Raw genomic sequence first — 12,449 nt, forward strand, 5'->3', positions numbered from 1 at the left:
TTCTTCTTTGCATTCATGATATCTCTGCGATCACAACGAGATATCGTAAATGTAAGGAATGCGGGTTGGACCAGCAACAGCCGAAATCAATAACTCCTACAACTCCTAAATCCTTTGAACCAATCTCTGAAACTCATTCAAAACCTCGTAAACACAAATTACCTATTCTACTAGATCAAAATAAATATTTCAAACTCACTAAAATTGTGAGATTTTCCAACCAAGGTCATTATCAGTGGATGTTGATTGAAGTTAACTGTAGGCCCAAAACTTTAATATTCCAACAAACTACTTAGAATTCACCTGAGAGTCAAGCTAATTCCAGAGCTAAATTACCTGTAAGTTAATTCTAGATCAAAAGAAACTGATAAAATTTTCATACGACACCTAAATCACAAAATATTGACCAAAGTCAATCCTACCAACTTTAAAATCTTTCAAAACAAAAAAAACATGCATAAAACATAATCAATTATCTTGAAAATCTTGTCACTCCATTCTATAGATCACAAATACTAGAATAAAACTACGGAGAGAGATAAAATAGTTAAAGTACATAAAAGTCTAAGATTTACTATACGAGTTGTTGCAACACCTTGAGGACAGTTCGATACAATTATATATATCAATTGAGTGGTAATAATCCTTAAATGATTTAGTTATTTTTTAAAATTATTACTAACTAACATATAATTATACAAGACTACTGGAAAGTAGAAATAAATTGCTTAAAAAGGTCTAAGATCGAAGAATCAATTTATGAAGCTTATCTAGCAAGAGAAATTATTCATTTTTGTTCTTATCACTTCAAAAATCAAGTGGCATACAAGGAAAATAGGCGCAATTGTAATAATGATGATGATAGTAATCCTCTCTACCCACCAATTTCTATTTTTAATCAATCTGATCGAGGCTGTAAAATACATAAAACAAGGCTTGAGATAACGAGTCCCACCCTATGACTCATGACATGTGATAATGACTCATCACCTGAGTCATAGCCATAGCAGTGTTCAACTCTACTTCAGAAACTAAGAGTCCAGAAATCATGGGTATTACATTACCCCCCCTCCCCCAGGATCATTCGTCTCCGAATGAGAAGTTAAGGCATCCTTAGCATGAAAAAAAATGCAAACAGAACCCAAGAAAAAGATTCAAAATGTCACAAGAATGAGAATGAAAATCATACCTCAAGCATTTTTATCCAACTTAGGGGAACAGGAATGTGTATTTGGCCTTCATGTCTTCCTTAGCTTCTCAAGTAGGTTCTTTCACCTTTTGACTCCATCAAAGTACCTTTATCAAAGCTATATCCTTAATTCTCAATCTGCGAACCTGCCTATCCAATATCTTCATCGGTATTTGCTCATAATACAAAGAATCTGAAAAGCCAACATCCTCCACATAAACAATCAAAAAAGGATCATCCACACACTTTTTTACCATTGACACATGGAAAACAAAATGAATAAAGCCAAAATCGCAGGCAAATCCTATTCATAAACAATATTCCTAATTCTTCTCACAATATGATACAAACTTATTTAATAGGGACTGAGCTTCCCCTTCTTCCCAAACCTCATAACTTCTTTCATAGGATAAACTTTCAAGAACACCCAATCATTTACTTCAAACTCCAAACCCCTCTACCTCACATTTCCATAAGACATTTGACGGCTCTGAGAAAGCTTAAGTCTTTCTCAAATCGCTTTTTACCTTTTCCATGACTTGGTGAACCAAGTCAGGACCAAACAACCTAGTCTCACCTATCTCAAACCACCCAATAGGATACCTATACCTTCTACCACAAAGAGTCTCAAAGGAGCCAATGGATGCTAGAATGGTAATTGTTATTATCGCAAACTCAATAAGAGGAAAATGATTAAACCAACTCCCTTTAAAATCAATCACACAGGCCCTTAGTATATCTTTCAAATTTTGAATGGTATGGTTTGCTTGCCCATCCATTAAAATATGGAAAGTAGTTCTAATGTTCCCCTGAGTACCCAAACCTTTCTGAAATAAATGCCAGAAGTGAGATGAAAATTGCACACCTTGATCTGAAATGATGGACACATGAGCTCTATGCAACTTAACTATCTCCTGAATGAACAACTTGGCATAATTCTCTCTTGATTAGTTTGTCCTCGCCGAAAAGAAGTGAGCAGACTTAGTCATTCTATACACAATAACCAAAATAGAATCATGTTGATTTTGAGATCGTGGAAGACCCGTAATGAATTTTATATCAGTCATCTCCCACTTCTACATAGGTAACTCTATCTCTTGAGACATATCACCAAGCCTCAAATGCTAACCCTTGGCCTGTTGACAAACTATATATTTTGCCAGAAAGTTTTCCACACCTCTCTTCATATTGTTCCATCAATAAATTTTCTTTAAGTCGTGGTACATCTTAGTCGAACCTGAATGAACTATATGTCTAAACTCATGAGCCTCAGTTAAAATCCTACCCTACATCCTATCAACATAAGGAACACATAATTTTTCTTGATACTTTAAAATACCATCTCACTCAATATTGAATGCCTTAACCTTTTGTTGACCCGCATCTTCCTTAATCTGCATAAGTATGGGATCTATTACATGTTTCTCCTTCACCTCAACACCAAGAGATGTTTTAACCACTTCTTGAACAATCACTCCCCCATTTTCAAAGTTCAAAAAATGAACTCCCAAGTTGGACAACTTGTGAATATCCTTCACCAACCCTCTCTTCTCATCTTTCACATAAGATAAGCTTCCCATGGACAACTTGTTATGAGCATCAGCAACCATATTAGTTTTATTTGGATGGTAGTGAAGGCTCATGTCATAATCCTTAAGAAATTCAAGACATCGCCTCTGCCTGAGATTCAACTCTTTTTGAGTAAACACATACTGCTATCTTTTATGGTCGGAACAAATATCCACATGTACCCCATATAGATAATAGTGCCAAATTATCAAAGCAAAAACTACAGCCAAAAAACTCTAGATCGCGAGTCAAATAATTCCTTTTATGAACATTAATCTACCTAGAAGCATAGGCCATAACCTTACCATGCTGCATAAAAATACAACCCAGTTCCATACGGGATGTATCACAAAACACAACAAAACCATCAGTACCCTCGAACAGGGTCAAAACTGGTGCAGAAGTCAACTTATTCCTCAACTTCTCAAAACTATCCTCACAAGTGTTAGACCACAGAAACTTAACAGTTTTCTGAGTTAACTTTGTTAACAAAGTAGCAATGGACAAGAAACTCTCCACAAATCTTCTATAATAACCAGTCAAGCCCAAGAAGCTCCTAATATTGGTTGGAGTCGTGGGTCTAGGTCATTTCTTAACCGCCTCAACTTTCTATGGATCCATCTTGATCCCCCCATTGGAAACTACATGCCCAAGAAAGGTCACAGCACTTAACCAAAATTCATACTTAGAAAACTTCACATGCAATTTTTGGTCATTAAGAGTCTGCAACATAATTTAGAGATGATTGGCATACTTCTGTTCACTCTTGAAGAACACCAAGATGTCATCAAAGAAGACATAATAAACAAATCCAGAAACTATCAGAACACCCGATTCATAAGATATATAAAAAAAACTGGAGCATTAGTCAACCCAAATAATATAACCAGAAATTTATAATGGCCATACTAGGTTTGGAAAGTAGTCTTGGGAATATCAACCTCCTTAATTTTCAGTTGATGATAGATCGAACAGAGATCAATCTTAGAGAAATATCTAGCACCCTAAAGCTGATTGAAAAGGCCATCAATCCTAGAAAGAAGGTACTTGTTCTATATTGTAACCTTATTCAACTGACGATAACCTTTACATATTCAGAGAGGCTCATCTTTCCATATCACAAAAAGCACAGGATCACCCCATGAAGAGACACTAGGGTGAATAAAACCACTATCAAGAAAATCCTTCAATTAATTTATTAGCTTATTCAGTTTAACCGAATCCGTTCTATAAGGAATAATGGAAATAGGACTGGTACCCTGTAAAAGGTCAATCCCAAAATCTATCCTCCTATCAGGAGGAATACCAAGTAGATCATCGAAAAATACTTCAGAAAATTCATTAACCACAAGGACAGATTGCAAAGATGAACCTCCAGAGTTAGAATCCGTAATGCAAACTAAATGATACATACACCCTTTAGAAATTATTTTTGAGATCCAAGATATAAAATGAACCTCCCTTTGGCTACTAACGAACTTCCTTCCTATTCTAATACCAATTTATTAGGAAAGTAAAAATAGATCTTTTAGGTCCTATAATCGAGAGAAGCATAGCATGAATGAAGTCAATCTATCCCCAAGATTAAATTAAAATTCACTATATCAAGCTCTATCAAATCCAAAAATATCTCTTTATGAAAGATGGACACCACACAACCCTTATAGATTTTTCTAACAACTATAGAATCACCCACTAGAGTAGACACAGAAAAGGGATCAGAAATAATTTTTGGACCAAAATCAAAGTGCACAGCCACATAAGGGGTCATATAAGAAAGAGTAGAACCCAGATTAATCAAATAATAAATATCACGAGAGAAAAGAGATATTGGTAACGACATCGGGCATACCTCATATTCCTAGCGAGTAGCAACTACATAGAGATAATTTTGGGCAGTGACAGTACCTGAAGTAGCATTGTTAGTATCGGAGCCGGAGAAGTTATGATCTAGACTTTATTAGTTCCAGTCGAAACTTTGGCTGAGAGACAATCTCGATATATATGACCAAGTTGACCAAAATTAAAGCAATGATTTCACCCCTCCTCATAATACCTATGGTGAAGCTGCCCATAAAAATAGCAAAATGGATAAAGTGGGGCTGACTAAGATCCACTAGCCTTAGGCCAAATCCTGAAAATAATGATCACTAAATGGCATAGGATATGGAACACTAGCTGTCAAATACAAATTAGAACTTACCCAATTTTTCTTATTAGTCCACCATCTATCATCTCTTCTACTGTTCTGCTAACCTGTACCCTGCTCTAAATATAACTTCTTGTTCTGCCTCTCTCCTATCTCTAACTATTTCATATAAAACACCAGCATGAAATCTATATCATTGTTCAATACTGCAGCCTTGCATTCCAATACCAAATCACGAGACAACCTAGAAGCAAATTTTCTCATTCAGGTCCTCATACTCAACACCAGTTCAAAAGCATAGCGAGACGACTGATGAAACTTCAAAGTATACTCCTTGAAACTCATCTTACCCTATTTCAAGTTTACAAACTCCTTGACCTAGATTTTCTTAACTCCCGAGGAAAGAAGTGATTAAGAAAAGCACCTAAAAACTCATCCCATACCGCCCGCTCAGTATCATAAGCCCTTAGTAATTCATATTCCTTATACCACTGATAAGCCACATTTTTCAACTGATATACAGCAAAGTCTACACCTTTAAAATTTGTAGTATGTATCACCCTAAAGATATTTTTCATCTCAGCAATGAACTCCTAAGGATCCTCCTCAACCTTGTGCCTGTAAGGATTGGGGAATTCAACCTCATGAACTAGCCAACTCGAGAGACCTCAAATAAAAGAGAAATAGAACTAACATGATCAAACTGGCGAGATAATAAGGCCACCAGTTGGGCAAGTGTATGAATAGACTGATGGAACTCCGCATTAGACATATCTTCTTAAGGCATATGTTTATGATTATCAATAGACTATCAAGATCAAGAAGGACTAGTGGGGATCGATGGAACTCTATGGCGGAGGGTGAGTTCCCTTCATATTTTCCTCAGGTAGGGCAGAGGATAAAGCAAAGTTTTTATGAATATTAGATCTTCAGAGAGGCATAATCTAAAATACGAGTAATCTAGGAGTCAGAGAAGTTTCAAGACAACTAAACTCTATATCCTGAAATAGAACACAAGAAAGAAAAACATTCCTAAATGCCTTGTAGCATCCTCCTTATAAGTGTGGCATGCTACATATCCCTAAAAGGGATTATACTCGACACGGCTTTGTGGACACCCAGTGACCTTAAAGAATGCTCTGATACAAAGCTTTTCACGACCCAAACCAAGACCTAGTCATGGCGAGTACCTTAATTTCACCATGAACCGGAGACCACCTACTTATCTTTACATCCAGAACACAATAAAGATAAATAGTGGAAGAAAGCCAAGGATAAAAATAAATGTTGATAAGACAAAGAGAGTCTAAGAATCAAAATGAACATTCATTCTACTCTTTTCTACAAAAGCCTTTAAATACCAAAGTACCAAACAAGGCCGAGACATGCCCCCGATCATGACAAAAAAAACTATTAATCTCTAAAATATGAAAAGAAACCAATTGAAATGGTAAAGCTTTCTGGATGATGGAGGCTCACCACTTTACAAAAACTCAACCGATATCCAGACCACCTAATGCTATAAAGAAATAACAGAAGAACCCTAGGACCCTACAGCATGAAATAATACAGCGTTCAGGGACGGTCAGTGGGATAAGCACTGACATGTAACTCGAGAAAAGTGATAAAATAATGTCATGTCCAAAATCAGTCAAACTGCATGCACACACTTATATATATAGGATACCAGGATAGGGTAAAGGAGTCATGAACATGAGATTTTAAAATCATTAACCTGGATAGTGTAGTCCTATTCGTCCTAGAGGCACCCATAGGCTATATGGGTTCAGCTCTCCCTACTGAAAGGGTCCCAGCAAATATTAGCTACATGAATTGAGTAAATCCAAAGAAGGGACAGAGACAACAAAACTCTATCCATCCCAAAAATATAATGTGTGAATGAAGCACACGGTCATATAAACCCTCATGCCGGCAAACATGGTTTCCAGTATTGGTCTCTCCGGGACCTTCACCTTCACGGCGAGATAAACAACCTTCTTTAAGCCCAAATAAAAACATTTTCACATAATCTTAATCGTTAACCCAGGAGTCATTTATTAAGGCAATCACCAATTTGTATTGTTATACCAGTTATGCTTTCAAGCTAATATAATCATGCCAATCCATTCCAATTAACCAATTGACTCCCAAGTATCATTTTAAATCTAAACCATGACCACCACAGCTTTTAAATTTATTTTTATATATTTATCCATTAATACAATGCAATCATTTCAAAGTGAGTTAAAATGAGGAAATTTCATATTTAAAACCAAAGTCATGAAAGATCGTTGAGGTTAATACCATTTTTCCAAGACAAAATCCATAAATTTGGGGAAACCCATGTTTTCCATTCCAAATTCCCATAAAAGTGCACCCATTCCATCGTAAAAAATATTTATCAAGTACGAATGACATATTCAAAATATGGGAAAACAATTCTAATAGTAAATAACCAAAATCCCTTAACTCAATTTTAAACCCATAATTAAATCACATAAATAATAATTAAACCATATATCATAGTATAAAATTTGAGTTAAGGATGAGAGATATGCCTAAAATACCAAAGAATGGGAAGAAAATCTAAAATTTGAAGCTCGGAGGATGAATTCCTTATGAACCCTAGTTCTCTCTTGCTTTAGGAGTTTAAGATGGAGAGAGTAAGTTTGATTTGATTAACTGAAGTTAAATAGGATGTTTTAGTGTTTTTAAGTCATAGAATGTGTGAAGGGAGAAAAAGACCAAAATAGCATTAATTAAAACGTGCAGTAAATTTAGGCTCAGTCATTCCAACTTAGGTAACGACTCGTGAGGTCTGACCATGAGTTGTTACCTGGACTCGTTACTTGAGGGTCAAATCCTGACCCCTCATTGTTGTGACCACGGGTCCCTCATAACGATCCGTGACACGACCTAACAACTCGTGATAAGGAGTCGCGATCAAGTCTGACCCTAAGGTACACCTTTCTATTGAGACAACAAGTCCTACCCAATGACTCATGATGAGTGATAACGACTTATCACCTGATTCATAGACATGGCAATGTTCTACTCTACTTCAAAAATTCAAAGTTTACAAACCATGTGTATTATAGTAGTAAGGGTATCAAGAAGAGTAAGACTAAAAAGAAGCAGCTAGGAGGCCTATAGACCCTACCGGTATTCCAGGTCACCTTTATTTTCTACACATATGTACTTTTCTCCACTAGTATCTTATGTATGACACTGGACATCCCAGACATTTTCATGTATTCTTTTTTTCACCTTCACTACCTCCATTCACTCTTATTCTTTCATGAATATAACTTTATGCATCCACCATAGGGAAACACGACTTTCATATCATCGGATACTTCATCCTCATGTGGTTCAGCCCCTACCTATTAGGCTTGCAACTAAGAGATAACAACTCTAAATCTAATGCATAATTATTTACTCCTCCCCCGACTCATGTTATGTACTCTACCATTACCAGCTGAACCATCACATGAATCTGCACCAGATCGTATAATATCACATGATGATCCAGTCGGTCTAATACCTGAAGATTTGGATAGGTTTGGTAGAGATGGTGAATTTGGGCTAATTCCTTTCTTAATTAATTAGTTTATTTTATTTATACATCTTGTGACATGTTTATTATGATTTTTGCAGGTTTAATCCAACAAGAAATATTTGACGTGCACCAAAGAAAAGCATTAGAAGGCTTTAATATCATGCTCTGCCATCATGGGGTGATATTTCAAATAATATATGACGAGCCATGTTTAAGAAATTTAATGCATATAAAATTTAATTATTATTTGATAATAGTTTGCATTAACTTCTTATAATATTTATCTAATGTTATTCATGTGATTTTCAGATACTATGCACTTGGCATCTAAAGTACAATAAAATTATTTTATTGATTTTTGAGTGGAAGAGTAGTTTTAGGATGGCAAATTGATTTTTACATGCTCTGATGAAGAAAAGGTACTGACTTCTGCCTTATCTTTATTAGGAGCTTCGAACTTATTAGCTAACTCCTAAATTTCTAACTAATTTGAACAAGCAAAGACGTCAGAAATGAATAAAAAGGTATCTCATTACACATTGAAAGTACACCGAGTCAAGGGATAACAGCTATAAAGTTGGTACATAATATTGATTTTCTAGTTTGTATGCTTATATAAACTTGTTTAAATATTACTTGATTAAGTCTAATAATATTTTATTTCTAGATCAAAATAATGGGGCTCACGTTGACTAGGGATGAGTTCTTTAGGATAACACATATTAATAAAAGAAGAATTAGTTGGATCTGAATGAATGGATTGAGCTAAGGGATAAACAAGCCTATATAAATTTAAAAGATTTAAATACAAAATACTTACATATATATCTATTTTGTATATGTGTGTGTATATATACATATATATATATATTCTAAATTTTGTTTTTATATATTCAAACTAATTATCAATGGCACTTGTCTGAGTATAATCAGACTCAACAAGTCTAGGCCATAGGATGTCGCAATTCAAATTTGAATTGTGCATGAAACAAGAGAGAGACAAAAGGAAAGAGTATATGGTCTAGTCTCTAGAAAAATAATGTGATGTATCCAATCAGGACTAGATGAGATTGATACTTCACACCTGGTCAAGGCAGTTTTGTTGGATTCAAAATCGATAGAGCATCATGCGGAAGCTAATAGCTTGCAAATCATAGATGCAATAATTTAGACAAAAAGAAAAATATACTAAGAGATATTTTCTTAATATATTTTGGTCAAACGACTTATATATTATAAATTTATATTAAAAAAGTATGAAATCTATTGGAAGAAATCTCTTCCTAAACAAGAATTTTTAATGACTACATTGTGGATGATATTGTGTTATGGTATAAGAAGAAAGATTGCTCAATTTATAAAGGTACAAATATTTCCTCCAAGACAGAGGTTATCCAAATATGGAAGAAAATTATATTTTTCTCTTAAGAAAAGCAAAAGCAATTAAGGTAATACTTTTATTTTCCTTCCAATAAAAGTAAATCTCAAATTTGGTAAGGAAATCAAAGGCAAAAATCCTAACAAATCTCTCAATTTTGGCTTGATTTTCTTGAATAAAACTTGATCCATCTTCTTCATGTCATATGCATGATTTCCGGTTCTTCACATAATCTTCGTCACTGTTTCTTATCATAATTAAAAATTTATATGGGTTAAGAATTGGAGCCCTATGCATTAAAAATAAAGGAATGATTTGAAAATTAATTTTGTTTTAAAGATGGAGTAGCGGATTATGGAAAATACTATTGAAGTTTCTTCTCCATGTGTAGTTGGACAAATCTTCATTATCATCAAACTGGTTGCAACTTGCTCTGAACTTGTCTTCAATCACAATGAACCATTGGACCATTGACTCTGATACCACTTGTTGAGTTTGAAATCGATGGAGCATCATACGAAAGCTAATAGTTTGTAAGCCATAGAGGTGATAATTCAGGAAAATAAAAACATACTAAAAAAATATATTATTATTATGGTTTGTTTAAATGACCTACATATATAAACGAATATTGAAAAAACATGGAACCTATTGTGGATGCTACTTTGTTATGGTATAAGAAAAAGGATGCTCAATTTATAAAGGTACAAAACCTTTTCCTCCAAGAAAAAAATAGTCAAATATGAAGGAATTATATTTTTCTTTCAGAAAAAGTAAAAGCAATTATGGTAATACTTTTATTTTCTTTCAAGAAAAGTTAAACTCAAATTTGACAAGAAAATCAAGACAAAAATCCTAACAAGCTTATGGTGTTCAGATCATTGTTACGTCATAGCAACTCATACAACTTTTGTATGCCTTGATAGATGTTGAGGCAAGACAAATTTCTCAAGATAGAGATATGTGCAGTATCGTCCAAGCACTCAAGGCATAAGTGAATAGTATGGTTCATCAAAGTCAAAGGGATGATGTTCCCACTCTTCTCCCTCCTAAAACCAAATGATAAAGATAATGAAAGTAGTGATTCGAAGTATGTGGATACTAACCCTTAGAATTGAGATTCTCCTTGTTGAACATTGAAGACAATTTTGATACTTTGTCTATGTTTGAAGCTTTTTAAAATATTTAAAACACTTTGTTGATTCTTTTGATGGATCATTTATGCTGAATTTGATTTTTTTTAATTGGTAATTAGTTTATTGTTGATATTGTAGTTGATTTGACAACAATTAGTGCTGGATTACAACTAATATTGGATTGGTATTTAATATTTTGGCATATTTTTTTGGCAATAAAATGTAAATATTACCATAACAATGCAAATTGAATACACCTACAGAACACCTGATCAGCCAATCTAAAGCTAAGGATCAAACAACTTAAGCCTCAGGATCACTAAGTACATATTGTCACCAAAAAGCCTACATATTTTTCATCAAATTGGGATTATCTGTACAACTTAACTCTCTCTCTCTCTCTCACAACTATCTGGATTTATTAAAATAAAAAATCTATATTAACATTGTGATTTCTGAAGATTTTACCATTCCTAAATAACCAAATACTATGTATCATTGCCCCAAAATATGTTTTAACAATTTTTTTTTTAAACTTCTTCCACCTCTTCTTCCTAATCAAGAGTATGGACTGCTTAACATCCTATTATGCTGAGTTATTTCCAGCCAACTTGTTATTCTATGCCATACTATCTTTGATAATTCATATGTATAGAATAAATGTGTGGCATCCTCCACTTGTTGTTGCTCGCAAAGGACACTTACATTACAATCACTACCAATACCAAGTCTCCTCAATCTTTCTTTAGTAAGCAATTTACCTTGCATTGCTATCCACAACATAAATCTATGTTTGGAAAGTAGTACCTTGCTCTAGATTAGTTATAAACCTCTCCAAGCAGTTCTCACTCCCAAAAGTCTATCATAACTACCTCAGATAAAGTACTTCCCAGAAGTAGTAATAGTGTGTCCATCCTGACTGTACTAGTATTGCATACCAAGCTTGATTTTGTGCAACTATTTCCAGTACCAGTTGTAGTCCTAAGGGGGTACATGATTCCAAAATCATCACTCGATTTCATATAAATATGGTTGACCCATTGCACCCATAAAGCCTCCTTGTTATGATGTATCCACCATATCAATTTTCCTACAGCTGCAATATTTCAGAATTTACAACACTTAAAGTTAAGCCCACCCTGAAACTTAGAGAAACAAATTGAGTTCCAATTAACTCGAGAAACTTTCTTTTTATCAGCAATACCCCCTCCCCCCCAAACAAACTTCCTACACATAGCCTTTATAAGCTTAACCACACTTTGAGGAAAAAGCAGTACTGAACAACAGAAGTTTTGTAATGCAAACAATATTAAGTTGACAATTTTTAACCTGCCAGCATAAGACAAAATTCCTAGTAAAGATAGCTTTAAGTTTATCGATAATCTTGTTACTCAGTTGATGGCAATCAATCTTGGTCCATTTCTTGTGAAAGAAAGGTAATCCAAGGTATCTAATAGGTAGAGTGCCCA

This window comes from Capsicum annuum, chromosome 11 (genome assembly GCF_002878395.1).
Source record: "Capsicum annuum cultivar UCD-10X-F1 chromosome 11, UCD10Xv1.1, whole genome shotgun sequence".
NCBI lineage: Eukaryota > Viridiplantae > Streptophyta > Magnoliopsida > Solanales > Solanaceae > Capsicum > Capsicum annuum.